General features: G+C 35.5%; 1 long non-coding RNA gene across 1 annotated transcript in view; it reads left to right on the top strand.

Moving 5' to 3' along the window:
• Window positions 1-15,565, top strand: part of LOC126602064 (uncharacterized) — a 76,220-nt gene that overhangs the window by 46,084 nt on the left and 14,571 nt on the right. The gene's annotated exons all lie outside the window — the stretch shown is intronic.

Below are 15,565 nucleotides of genomic sequence, written 5' to 3' on the forward strand. Positions count from 1 at the left end.
AACCATAAAGTACGTGTATTCGGTATAATGTTGCCCTATATATACATGAAGAGAGAAACTAATATTGTAGTCCAATTTAATTTGCACATCTATATTCAACATCATGTATTATAGTCAACTTCTTCATATATAGTAGTTTATATGATCTGTCCAATTTAATTATATACGTGTAATATGCTTCGAGATATTAATATATTGTAGAGTTTTTGGCCTTTATATTCTTGATTAAATATATGGACGTTTTAATATAGACGCATCGTTTTTAAATGTCATAGACTAAACTTCTATTCATTTTGCAAATTTGATTAAACATGGGCCCACAGTTCTGGTACTTTAATTTTATTTCATTAGAAGTTTGTTCACATTAGCATTCCCCGTTTTCCTCCTATTTTTATGCATCTCTTATTATGATGATTTAAGATTTTTTTATTATTTTTTATTAAAATATTTATTTTAGTAAATTAAATAGAATGTAACAAAACTCGTTGTTAGGTACGTTTAGTTATATCGGTACGTTTGATTATAATGGTACATTTAGTTACTTGGTACATTTGAATTTTTGGTACATTTGGCTTCTTGGTACATTTGAATTTTTGGTACATTTAGTTTTTGGTACATTTGAATTTTTGGTACGTTTGTTTTCAAAACATAAGTTTTATTACTTTTGTCCTAATAATGAGGAATTACTTTAATTAATTTTTTTTTTATAGAAAGAGTAGTTAACAATGTAAAAGTTTAATTACTGTAATTAGTTATTTTTTTTTTATAGAAAGAGTCATTAACCAATAGACAATAGTTTTTTGTTAATTCAAAATTATATGATTTATCATTATTATTTAGCATTATTTACAATAATAAGGATTTATCACCGATCAACTAAAAGTTGTTCAAGAGACTTATCTATCAAAAAACAAGACTACCTAGAGCATTGTGTATGAATCAAACATATTTTTAAACATTCCAAAAAGATGAATATGCATTTCAATATAGTTTATAATTGGGTACGTTTTCATTTGAATTTGGTACGTTTTCATTTAATGTTGGTACATGTCCATTTGGCATGGGTGTACATTTAGATTTGAAAAGTTTAAATTTTTAGGCTTAAATATAGTTGAAATTATTTAAAATATATAGCGGATATTTAAATGTAAATTAATTTCAATTGATCTGAAGTAGTTCAAGTCTGAGTATCTTAAATAAATGTTTCAAAATCTTAATCAAAAACTCAAAAAGCATAATGTTTAGTCTACAAAAGTCTAAAATGAGGCATCTAATTCTAATTTTCTTGAATATAATAATAACTTAGATCTAATAGTAAAAAATTTCAGAATATAAGAGACTCTAAAAAGTAATAAGTTAGATCTTGATTGGTTTTTATTTTTAACTAAAATCTAATCATTTAAAAGCTTAACATATTTGATAATCCAAAGCACCATCGAAAATCCCTTCCTATTAATTCTATAGACATTTTGGTTAAACTTGAAAAAGAAAGGGAAAAAATAAATAGAGGGAGATGATTATTGATCCTGAAAAGACAAAAATCCCTCTAATATTCTACACTAAGTAATAGAAAGTGAAAGGACATCATCATATGTCTAATCCAAATTTAGATTGAGGGGCATCTGTAAAAACTCGTATCGGAAATTACGGAACGGAAGGGTATTTTCATAAATTTTCACTTTGGACCAGATATTTTGAAATGAGATTGCTTTTGGTCTTAATTGGTGTGCCCAAGGGGCCCACCCTCGATTTTGTCCCCCGGGCCCAAATCCATCATCTCTCTCTCTCTCTCTTCCCTCACAACTCTATCTCTCACAACTCTCTCATCTCTCTCCCTCATTCTCGACCATTTCATCTCTTTCTAAAAAATCAACCCTCTTAGAGGGTTTTCACTAAAACAACAACACACAACAACAACCTAGACTACACCACAACCTTCCCTCATTGTCCCTACGAGTTCTTGAACCAAGAAAATAGAAGAAAAACTATTCAAAAACTCACCCCGAGCTGCATTGTTCAAGGAACTTCTTCGTCGATTTCTCGCCATTTCCGACGAAGGTAAGCCTCGAAATTGGTCCCTATCATTGTAGATCATGTCTAGGTTCACTGTTAGTAAGTTTTTGGATGGTTTTGGTGGTGTAGGAACTCAGAAAAGCTCAAGGAAAGTAAATGTGCAAATATGGAAATTTCCAAGCCGTGGTCGTTTGGCCATCTATCAGGCCATTTTCCGGCAAACTCTGGCCACCACTCGGTCCCCACTTCATATGAATCTCTTCTCCATATTCCTAACTACATTTTAACTTTTGAATAACTTGATTTGGTTGAGTAACGAATAAGTTATGGGCATTTGAAGTGGTGTCCAGAAACCGGCCAATTCATTGGCCTAAAAACAGGTCAACTCGACCCAAGTCCTTTGAACCCAACCTAAAACCCACAGGCCTTTAGCCCAACCCATGACCCTTGTGACCTAAACCCATGGGCCTTGTAACTCGGCTCTAACCCGGGCCCAACCTTTAAACGTATTAACCTTTTAACCTAAAGCTCAACCCACTTAAACCTAACCCTAACCCAAGTCCAAACCCTAAGCCTTAAACCTGGTGACCTGACCCGTTTGACTAACCTGGTTTGACCTGTTGACTTTGGTCAACACTGACCATTGACTTTGACCGTTGAACATTGACCAGTCAACGTTGACTTTTGGGTTTACTTTTTCGGGTTTTGTCTGGGACCCATCCTAGGCTAATTTCAATGTCCTGAATCTTTTTTTATGTCCGTTTTTCCAAATTCAATCATTTGAATATAGTTTTATTAATTGGACCTTTTACGTGCTGAGGTACGAATATTAGCGGCGATTCCGTCATTCCTATTTCGTACGGCTCTTCAACGACGGACTACCTGTGAGTGGACCATTTCTAAAATGCATGTTTTAATAGTTGAAATGCATACATGAAAAGCATGGTTTAATAGTTACGTTTTATGAGTAAATTAGATTTACATTTTATGATTATCATGCTTTATTAAGAATATTTTGGAATACCATACTTTATTAAACTATTGTTCTTTATAGTATATATGATGGATGACTATATACTATTTATAAACATATTTTTACACTTCTTTATAGTATATATGATAGATGACTATATACTATGAAGATGTTTTTGAGATATATGTACTTATGTTGGAAAGATTATATTCAATGTTTTGTGCGTATGTAGTGGTCACTGTTTTGGCTTTGGGCCGAGGGAGATATATGTAGATGGCTTTCGGCCGAAAGATATATGCACTGGCTTCGGACCGAGAAATATAGTACCTACAGGTGATTTGATACCACTAGTTAGCACATTATATATGAGATATGTTTTATAAAGGTTTTATGGCATGCTAGGGTTTTCGAAAAACCTACTACATATTATGCTATTGAGTTTTCATAAAACTTTGGGGGTTAGTATGTTGATAATTGTTTCAGTATTATATATATATCAACTTGATCCACTCATTTTTGTCTTGCACCCCCTTAGGACTTAGAATCGAGGCATATAATCCCGGCGTTAAGACACTCTCGCATTGGCATCTTCGAGTCATCTCAATGTATGACTCACTGATTTGTTCATTCAATTTTATATTATTTCTTTTTAGTGTTCTAGATTAGTTGTATGCTCTGAACACGTTCCTCAATTGCATAACATTATATTTATTATTTCTCATGCATCCTAACATGGCTTCGTCACATTCGGGTGTTGGCCAACACATGTCTACCTTGGTGTTTGGGAGAATATCAGGGTTGGGCGTGTCAATTTGGTATTAGAGCATGGTTGTTTAGAGCATACTTAGGACCTTCTGTTACTTTAGTAGTGTGTCGGTCATGACATCATTTGGATATCACGACTTTCGGATTTGTTGTCTTTTCACGGTTGTGCAACCCTTACACTGCATGAATAGTCACATCTTATGGAAGAAGAATAAACTCTTGTCGAGATTGTAACTCATCGGTGACGAGTTGGATTGTTAGACGACTTTCAACATAGGATGATACTCTACAGCATGCGTTCCCTGGGAATTGCGGGCAGAGTCGGATCTACATAGAAGTTTTGGGAAACGGAAAATCTTCGTGGTATGAGTTAGTTAAGACCAACAGGAGACCCAAAACGATGATGCCACTCTATGACATACGTTCCCTAGGAATGACGGGCAGAGTCATATCTACGGTGAAACGGAAAAATTTAAGTGGTTTAACTTTGGAGATCCAAAATGGTGATGTACTTTGTGACATGTGTTCCCTTGGAATAGCGGGCAGAGTCATACATATATGGAAATTGCTCGAAACATTTGAAGTGCATGTTGGAGAAAGCAAGTAAGTGCTAGTTGTTACGAAGCTTAGTTAGTAGTGGTTTGGTGGGATCGAATCAGTGTCCTCGGACTTGTTCCCGCTAAGGAAATTCATGTGGATCTTTATAATAAGTCCTCAGTGATTGTTCTATCGTTAGCATTCTCGCTTACTCCAATCACGAGGTCAAGTTCACTAAACCTTGATTGTCAATTGTACAATAAATTCTTCGAGTGTTGTTTTCATTTAGATTAAATAGTTTTCTTGGGAGACTTCTCGATACAAGACGTTATTCTCATCAATTTCCAAAAAGGGGTTGCGACCAATGGAAATTGAAATTCCTCACAAGAGTTGTGAAGTACGAATAATCCTTGGACTTGTTTTGACCCTCAAATTCTTGAGTGTTCTTTTAGCCATCTCGACATGGTTTCTCACTTAATCAGTAAGGAATTCACGAAGGATCGACTCGGCTGAAGTGTACACCCAATTCATATCGATTTGGACAAGAATGTTAGGAGCATAATCTTTTCACAAGCTTACCAGAGTTCTACGTGGGTGTGAGGTTTGAGCCGTCTTTTAGTAAGAGATTGATGAAGGTTGTAGTGCAAGTAGTCAGCGAACTGCATCACCAATCACTATCTTCACGCAAAAATGAATTGTCACTTCTCATTATCTTACTACAATTCATAAACATCATATCTTACTCTAGTAGTTCTTTTCCAACGATATGTGTTCGTCTCAACGCATCTTTCCACTGCTTCACTCCAGGACCTTTTTGTTCGTGAGTACGTGGATGTCGAGACACTTCTAGCAGATCTATTTGGTGTGCTCTGGAACGGTACAACAGCGCGGTCGAGGTGAGAATCAGACGATCTTTGCACACTCTCACGTGCGGGGAAAAATGGTATTTTGGCATCGTTGGGAACTTCTCACTTACATATCGAGACAACAATGTGTTGTCAATATTGCAGGCTGCATACTGTGATATTGATAGCTTATTTGTTGGGTTCGTTAAGCAAGTGGGCAGGTAGACCCATCTACGGTAAATGTTACAGAGTAGTCATTATTGGGGCTCGACCCAAAGACAACTTTTCTCGTAGTACGTGACGTTACGTATGCTTGGGTGATACCCACTTTTATTTTCAGTTTTGGTTTTCAATAGAAGTATTTTGAATTACCTTATATTAAATATATCTTTTCGAAGTTACAAATGTTTGGTTGAGTCTTTTTCGTCTTCAGTTTTAAGCTCAGCAGGAGTTTTCGACCTTTATGTTATTACATATCTATTTTGACGTTATCGTATTCTACGTTCTTACTTTTGACCCTATGCTATTATACATTTTTGACTTTATATCTTTACAAAGTATGTTTATACTTTTACACGGATAGGGGAAGAAGGTATGAGCTTGGAGACATGAAAGATGGAGTCATTGCAACCCGATCGTGATGGTGTGGCATCTTCCCATTTATGCAACCGCTCTGACTTGATTTCTTCATTACATATATTTTCTTCTACCTATCTTCGAGTATTTTTGTATTGTAAGTTATTTCAAATTTCGGGACGAAATTTTCTTAATGGGGGTAGATTGTAACAAACCATCCGGAAATTACGGAACATAACGGTATTTTCGTAAATTTTCACTTTGGGCTAGATATTTTGAAATGGGATTGCTTTTGGTTATAATTGGTGTGCCCAAGGGGCCCACCCTTGATTTTGTCCCCCAGGCGCAAATCCTTCATCTCTCTCTTTTCCCTTACAACTTTCTCTCTTTCTTTCACAACTCTCTCATCTCTCTCCTTTACTCTTGGCCCTCTCATTTATCTCTAAAAAACCAACCCTCATAGAGGGTTTTCACTAAAACAACAACAACCTATACTACACCACAACCTTTCCTCATTGTCCCTACGAGTTATTGGACCAAGAAAATAGAAGAAAAACCATTCGAAAACTCACCCTTGAGCTGCATTGTTCAAGGAACTTCTCCGACGATTTCTCGCCATTTTTGACGAAGGTAAGCCTCAAAATTGGTCCCTATCATTGTAGATCATGTCTAGGTTCATGGTTAGTATGTTTTTGGGCTGTTTTGGTGGTGTAGGAACTCGGAAAAGCTCAAGGAAAGCAATGTGAAAATCTGGAAATTTCCAGGCCGTGGTCATTTGGCCATCTTTCAAGCCATTTTCCGGCTAACTCTGGCCACCACTTAGTCCTAGGAGTGGACAAATGGTTCCTGAACCCTCGGGGCGGGCCAGTTCTTTGCGGTTCAGGGTGGGTACGGGGCGGTTCCAAAATTTAAAAATACAAAATTGGGCGGGCCGGGCCGGGTCGATTTCTTAAAAATAATGGGGTGGGCCGGTTCCAAAAATTAGAAAAAACGGGCCCTCGACCGGACCGTTCATTGCATTTGTGATCTGCCCTTTATTATTACCCATTTACAAACTCTCTCTTGTTCTCACTCTCAGGCCCAATTCACATTCAAGCCCTCACCCTCTCTCTATCCCGAGTTGCCACTCAACTCTCCCCTCACCCTCTTTCTCTTATTCTCACTCTCAGACCTCAATCTCGATGTTATCCCTCTTGATCTCAGACCCCAATCTTAATATCTGATTCTCAATCTCCTCCATATCGATCTCTTTCTCTCTTCCACAGTCTCTCTCTTTCCCACCATCTCTCCAAACACCTCAGTCTCCGATAATGCACTTGCGCCAGTTTTTGCTCATTTCTGAACCGGAGATCACCCAACCAGAGCTCGATCGAGAGGTTTCGGATGTAGTGGAACGAGCGGAGGATCTGGGAGGTCGAATTCTGAGAGCGGGTCTAGGTCGGGTAGGGCTTGGTCGAGATGAGGTCCTGGAGCGATTTGAGGATGGATTTGAGGAAGGCGACGAGGAGAACCGAGTCTGTGTGGGGATGACGCGGTTGACGGTTGGGATGAGCGAGTCTGTGTGGGGGACAGCGAGTCCAGGACCGTTTTGACGCGGTCGACGGATGGGATGAGACGAGGTCCATTGTGCTTCCAGTTTTGTGTTTGTGCTAAATCTGCACTGGATTGGTGATTGGATATGATCTGTGCAAAACATGTGCAAATGTTGAATTGAATCTGTGCAAAACTGTGCAAATGTTGAATTTGTGCAAAACTGCAAATGTTACTGTTTTTTTTTATTTTTATTTTTATAATATATATAACAGAAAAAAAACCTAGGACCCGTGGACCCGCCCGAATCGGCCCGTTTCAACCGGACCGGATTAGGTCCGATTTCTATATTACAAATTGCTATCCCCGGCTCGGCTCGGCTCGTTTCCTATTCACACAGGTCCGGTCCGGTCCCTCAAAAAATGGGCCTGGCCCGACTCGTGCCCACCCCTACTTAGTCCCCACTTGGTATGAATCTCTTCTCCACATTCCTAACTACATTTTGGCTTTTAAATAACTTGATTTGGTTAAGTAACGAAGAAGTTATGGGCGTTTGAAGTGGTGCCCAGAAACCGGCCAATTCATTGGCTTGAAAACTGGTCAACCCGACCCAAGTCCTTTGAACCTAGCCCAAAACCCACGGGCCTCCAGTCCAACCTGTGACCCTTATGACCTAAACCCATTGGCCTTGTAACTCGGCCTTAACCCGGGCCCAACCTTTAAACCTATTAACCTTTTAACCTAAAGCCTAACCCATCTAAACCTAACCCTAATCCAAGTCCAAACCCTAAGCCTTAAACCCGATGACTCGACCCATTTGACTGACTCGGTCTGACCCGTTGACTTCGGTTAATGCTGACCATTGACTTTGACCGTTGACCGGTCAACATTGACTTTGGGTTGACTTTTTCAGGTTTTGTTCGGGACCCCTTCTAGGCTAATTTCGACATCCGTTTTCCCAAATTCAATTGTTTGAATATAGTTTTATTAATTGGACCCTTTATGTGCTTAGGTACGAATATTAGCGGTGATTCCGTCATTCCTATTTCGTATGGCTCTTCGACGACGGAGTATCTATGAGTGGAACCCTTCTATAATGTATGCTTTAATGGATGAAATGCATACATGAAAAGCATGATTTAATGGTTACGTTTTATGAAACATTTTATGAGTAAATTAGATTTACACTTTATGATTATCATGCTTTACTGAGAATATTCTGGAATACCATACTTTAGAATTATTGTTCTTCGTAGTATATATGATGGATGACTATATACTATTTATGAACATGTTTTCACACTTCTTTATAGTATATATGATGGATGACTATATACTATGAAGATGTTTTTGAGATATATGTACTTATGTTGGAAATATTATATTCAATGTTTTGTGCGTATCTAGTGGTCATTGTTCTGGCTTTAGGCTGAGGGAGATATATGTAGATGGCTTCGGGCCAAGGGAGATATATGTAGATGGCTTTGGGCCGAAAGAGATATATGTAGATGGCATCGTGCCGAGAGATATATGCACTGGCTTCAGACCGAGAAATATAGTACCTATGGGCGATTTGATACCACTAGTTAGCACATTATATACGAGATATGTTTTATGAAGGTTTTTGGAAAACCTACTACATATTATGCTATTGAGTTTTTATAAAACTTTGGGGGTTAGTATGTTGATAATTGTTTCAGTATTATATATATATATCAACTTGGTCCACTCATGTTTTTTTAGCGCCCTCTCAGGACTTAGAATCGAGGCGTATAATCCCGGTGTCAAGGCACTCTGACATTGGCATCTTCGAGTCCTCTCGGTGTAGGACCCACTTCTTTGTGCATTCAATTTTATATTATTTCTTTTTAGTGTTCTAGATTAGTTGTATGCTCTGAACACGTTCCTCAATTTCATAATATTATATTTATTATTCCTCATGCATCCTAACATGGCTTCGTTACCTTCGGGTGTTGGCCATCACGTGCCTACCCTGGTGTTTGGGGACGTGTCAGCAGCCATGGTATCCCTAGTCTCCTTTGTTTGATGGGTCCTTAGTCCTTTTTCCAAGAATTTCCCACCAAATTAGGATTAGAAAAGTAGAAGCGTTGATTTTTGGGGTCCTCTCCCTTCTGTTTCTAGGGTTTTGGGGTCTTCCAACCTTCCCATAAATCCACCAGCTTAAAGGATTTGTCCCAAATTAATGTTTTCCATAGGATATATTTGTTCCTCTTTCAGAGTTACTGTTTCCCAATCTACAACAAAATAATTAAAATTAAAATGACTACATGAAACCTCAAATGGGGTGTATAATACCCACCTTGACTGAGGGTATGAGGAATGGGGGGATAGAGCAAAAAACCTAATAATTGAAGACAAGGTTAATATAGAGGACTTAAGCTTAACTATGCTTATGAAACATTTGGCAGATAATCCTATATTGGGAACTGGTATAGAGGGGACCACACACCATTACAACGCATAATTCTCATACTATTTTTGACAACATATATATTTTTTAGGGATAATTTGATTGCGGTCCCTAATCCTTAACATTATTTGATTAAAACCTTAATAGTATTCAAAGTTTGATTAAGGTCCCTTGACTTTGTACACCTCATTATATTACTATTAATATTTTTATTTTTATAGTTTTGACATTAATTGTTTGATATTTTATGAGATTTATAATCCTATAAATTTAAAATCCCTCATTATAATACTATTAGAAACGGTTACAATAAAAAAATTCAAACATTTTAATTGAATAAATGGATAAAAACTTTGTAAAAATAAGAAATAATAAATGGCAAAAGAATGTATCCATAGTGTTAAAAAAATTGGTACATTTCACATATAACAAAGTGGTACATTAATAAAGAAGAATGGGTACATTATAAATAAATTAGGGTACAAATAAAAAATTAAAAATTTTGAGTACAATTTTCAATTTTCAATTGATTACTCCATTGATTAAAATCCTATTTATTTTTAATTTTTGATCAAGGTCCTTGGGTATTAATAACATCATTAATTATTTGAATAATAAAATATTTTTATTTTTAAATATATTCCTTTATTGTTAAAAATGTTACAATTAGTATATTTATATTTATGGTTAAATTTTTTATCATATATTTTTATTTTTAGTTACCAATTTTTAATTTGCAAATATTTTTTAATTTGTACCAATTTTGTTTTCATTTTTAATTTGTACCCATATATTAGTTTCTTTTTGTGCCCATATTTTTTAAAGTTTTATTTGTGATTGTACCCATGTGTATACCATTACGTGACATTGTATATTTAATCAATGATAGAAAAATTACATATGGTATATTTATGTTTTATGCCTAAACTTTGTATCATAAATTTATATTTTTAGTTTGTACCCACTTTTAATTTGCAACATTTTTTTTTTTAAATTTGTAGTATTTTCTTTTTAGTTTTATTTTGTACCCATTTATTAATTTCTTTTAGCATCTATATTTTTAAAAATTCATTTGTACTCATAATTTTTAATTTTTTATTTGTACCCTAATTTATTTATAATGTACCCATTCTTCTTTATTAATGTACCACTTTGTTATATGTGAAATGTACCAATTTTTTTAACACTATGGATACATTCTTTTGCCATTTATTATTTCTTATTTTTACATAGTTTTTATCCATTTATTCAATTAAAATGTTTGAATTTTTTTATTGTAACCGTTTCTAATAGTATTATAATGAGGGATTTTAAATTTATAGGATTATAAATCTCATAAAATATCAAACAATTAATGTCAAAACTATAAAAATATAAATATTAATAGTAATATAATGAGGTGTACAAAGTCAAGGGACCTTGATCAAACTTTGAATACTATTAAGGTTTTAATCAAATAATGTTAAGGATTAGGGACCGCAATCAAATTATCCCTATTTTTTATTTCACAGTGCACAACATTATTAAGGCATAAAGCAATACACCAAACCAATTTCAAAAGAAGAAGAACAACATTTTTTTTTTAATTTTCAATTTGAATTAGGTCGAAGTATGAAGACTGCCAAGTTGGAACTACAAGGCAATGTCTCCAATTTTCTGTTCAAATATATTTCGTGTCTTATAATTACGAATCATATAAAGAAATATAATAAGGGTCCAAGTGAAATATTATTTAAACTCATTTCTTGGGGCAATGCAATTTTCCATTATAATAAGTTACGTAATTGTTTTGTTGGCATTACTGTGCAAAAGGTCAATATGATTGGTTGGAAATCCACATAAAATTTCACAAATAATGTCTTAAAAAAATCCCATCATTTGGTGTAAAATATGCTAGTTAAAATACGAGTTATTGTTCTTTAGGGTAAAATATGTATGCTTTTGGGAAAGAATTGATCAACCCTATTTAGATTAATGGGTAGATCGAGAACGTTAAAGTGAAAATTAGATATGATGACTAGTTTACTTTGCACCTACCCCATGTACCCTCCATCTCCATGCATGGATATGGATATTCATGCATGACTATTGATGATGATGATGATGATGATGATGATGATGGTGCCCATCATCCATGCATGGAACTGATGATGCATGATAACTGTTGATGATGATGGTGATGGTGTGCATGCAAGGCTCGTAAAATATTTGTTCTTAATTATACAGATACAGATAGGTCTCAACTCAATGTCCATGCTTACCGTTTCAGACTCTGCGTACGTTTCGTTTTGTTTGTATGTTATATTCAGGGGTGAGTTCGGTATAGTTATCATATCAAAACTCTCGTACCAATTACCGTACTAGACTTTTGATTTGGCAAAATCTATTACAATTACCATATCAAACTTTCGGTATACCGAAGTTCGGTATTGCCAAATAGTTCTTTCTGTTTTTTTGCAAAGTAGGATTGGTAGGATCGTTCTTTTTCTTCTCAATCTCTATTTGTAAAGCAACCACTTGTTCCCATAGCAAAATTGATGTAACATTTTTTGTTGCACTAAGATTCAAAGTAGAATCATGAAACTTCTTAAGAAAGTGCGTAAAGGCTAGTGATTTCTCCCAATCCTCCTCATCCAGAGGCCCCACTCTCTTTCCCAAATTCTTCTTTGAATCCATCTCCATTTCTTCAAAATAATCATGAAATTGCACATTCTCCTCCGCCATCCTAAGAAACACCTTCCTAAACTTGTATGCAACGTCAAACATTTTATATGTTGCATTCCACCTTATAGATACACATCAAAAGGCACATTTGACATCTTGTCCATCTTGAATAAGATAGCAAAATCCCTAAACTTATCCAATCTAGCCAGTGAGGAATGAATGTACTTAACACAATTTCGAATCCCCTCAACCGACTTAGCAGGCTCCTCTAACCCACTCTTGATAATTAAATTTAAGATGTGACAAGAACACCTCATATGTATGTACTTCACACCAACCAAGAGAGAATTCATTTCCCCTAGCCTCTTTTTCATGTAGTCAATCGCAACATCATTGGTGGAAGCATTATCAACCGTAATGCTAAAGATCTTCTCTATCCCCCATTGGTTCAAACACACCTTTAGAACTTTCCCAATGTCTTCTCCCTTATGACCTGTGATCTTTATGAAGTTTATGATCTGTTTGTGCAACTTCCATTCACTATCCATGAAGTGAGCGGTAACTACCATTGCTTCAAATAACTTAGACCTCTTCAACACATATAAATCCCACACACCAGCCGCAATCTTCTTCCTATTTGGAATCTTGAACCAAGGTTGAGCCTCTTTCATCATATCAATGTACCCACTACCTTCAACCACCTTAAATGGTTGTTCATCCTTAATGACAAACATCACAACCTTTGACTCAAGTTTTTTTTGGTTAAAGGTGTGGGGGACCAATCCACTGCCCATAGACTCATTTGTTAAGACAGGTTGATTATTATCCGTTTTCATGTAAAGAGGTGAGTCTTTACAAGCTTTTCTAAGGTGATGTCCTATGCTTGATGTCCCATTTTTCCCAGGATCGGCCAGAACCTCTTTTTTGCAATATGAGCAAATTGCAAGGTGAATGTGTTCCCTTTACTCAAGGTTCTTTTCACTCTCTTAGCATGTAACCAACACATATGGATCGCAACCCACTTACATCTTCATATTCATCGGGCACATCTTTCTTACCACTTCCCACACTTTCATCTATTTCTCCTTGATTTTGTTGTTGATGTTGTGTTTCAAGTGTTTGGGGTTGAGGTTGGGGTTGGGGTTGGGGTTGAGTGGTGGAAGGTGTACTAGTAGTAGAGCCACATAGAGATTGGTTTATCCTAGACTTCATCTAGATCTAATACTGAAAATAAAACACAACATTATATCGTATACACATCATATCCAAATATAGTAGAAGCTAATTCGTATACACATCTTACCAAAAACATCACCCATTCCAATTGTATCAATTAAAAAGCAAATAAAAAACAAGTCATGATTAATTAGTTGTTCGAAGTAAGCAGAATCATGCATCACCTTTAAAAAAGTCATGATCAAAGTAAGCAATTGGATTATGGAAAAAGGAAATTCCCTCTCCCTGTATTTCACTTTTATGTATGAAATGATAGTAGGCATGCTACATGCATCCCACACAGCTCCAAATCTCACACCTTTCTGTCACACGCGGACACACTCAGCTAAAGCTAATCCCTCATCCCTTCACATTTCACACCCAAAACCTCGAAACTAAACCCAACAAAGCAAATTATACAAACCCAGCAACCCAAAAGCAGAAAAGCATAGATGAAGAAAAAGATATGCATCATTGACAAGTGATAACTCAATCAAAAGGTCATGCAATTCCTAATCGATTGAGTCATTCCATTTAACAAATCAATTACAAATCCCCAATTTATCAATTTAGGGTTTCTAAATTTTTTATTTATTTTATCTAACTCTAGAGAACTAACCTTGATAAATGGAGTCGCGGGAGAGACGAAGATGAGATGGATGAGACTGTTCGACGGGAAGTGTTCAATGGGAGAATCTGAGATGGGTGGGTGAGTTTTTGTCTCCAGCATAGGGAATAGAAGTAGAACGGCTGAAATGAGAAAGAGTGAGTAGTTTGTGACTCTGTGTCTGTAAGGTTTTATTTTCAAATTATTAGAATATTATAAATATGTGTTATATAATTATATATTATATAATTTATAAATTATATATTATATTATATTTTCAGTACTGTATGGTAATACCGTGATAATAGTATCCATTACCAATACCATACCATGAAATTTTGGCACGGTACAATACCGTACCATTACCGATTGACACAAAATCGATATAGAACAGTTGGTAATTCGGTTGGCACGTCAATTTGGCAAAAAAATCCATCCCTAGTTATACCTATCGGCCGATGAACGCGCAAAAGATAAAAGGAAACAGTAGCATTTACAAACACAGCCATATCTCATGCATGCATGCATGTCTTTTGGATCACAATTTGGATTTCAACTGAGTGAACACAAAAGCATATAACTTATTGCATAAACAATTATTGTTGTTGAGATAGAAGAGAAAGGATGACAACAATAGCTGTCATTTGCAGGGTGCAGTAATAATATATTACCATTTCATGAAGTCTGGAATTTTTTGCTTCTGAATTGCTGTGCCCTAGTCAAAATGAAGCCTTTCTCCAGCTGTAGCACGTTTTAATTGGACCGACCATCGAGTTTGTTTCACTTGCTTGAGCTTAACGAAACCAACTGCTTTGAATGTTTGTTTTTTCAATTAGTATTCTCTTGCTATAAGGCGATGACTAATGTCAGGGAGACTAACTATTTAAATTAATTTTTGTAAATCATATAACATGATCGTTGATAATTGAATTATTACTTAAATGTTGATTAATGTGTTTATTTCTTATTAGTGACTCACCACATGGTTTACAAATTTAATCTAAAAAATTGATCTACCTAGCATTGCTATTAAAAAGTAATTAATGGGGATGTGGTAATTAAAGGAAATATGAATCAAGTATATACCTGAGTGAATTTAGTGAAGTGTGAAACATAGCAACAGGAAAGATATGCAGTTAATTAATTAATTAGTGATAGGTATCAATGTATACATTATTGATTAATATGCTCTTGTAAGACTTAAACTGCTATATAACCATTTATGTTATTAAATTGTGAATTTTAAAAATACATTTGGATACCAGCTCAGCTCACTGCCTAAATGTTAAGTTTTGTAATAACTTTTTAGGAAAACTAATGAAAAGGGTTTAAAAACTTTGAGTTTTAACAATAAGGACAAAATAAAGGGTAAAGTGAATAGTACTATGATTGACTTTTTAGTATAAAAA

Source organism: Malus sylvestris, chromosome 15, assembly GCF_916048215.2.
Source record: "Malus sylvestris chromosome 15, drMalSylv7.2, whole genome shotgun sequence".
Lineage (NCBI taxonomy): Eukaryota > Viridiplantae > Streptophyta > Magnoliopsida > Rosales > Rosaceae > Malus > Malus sylvestris.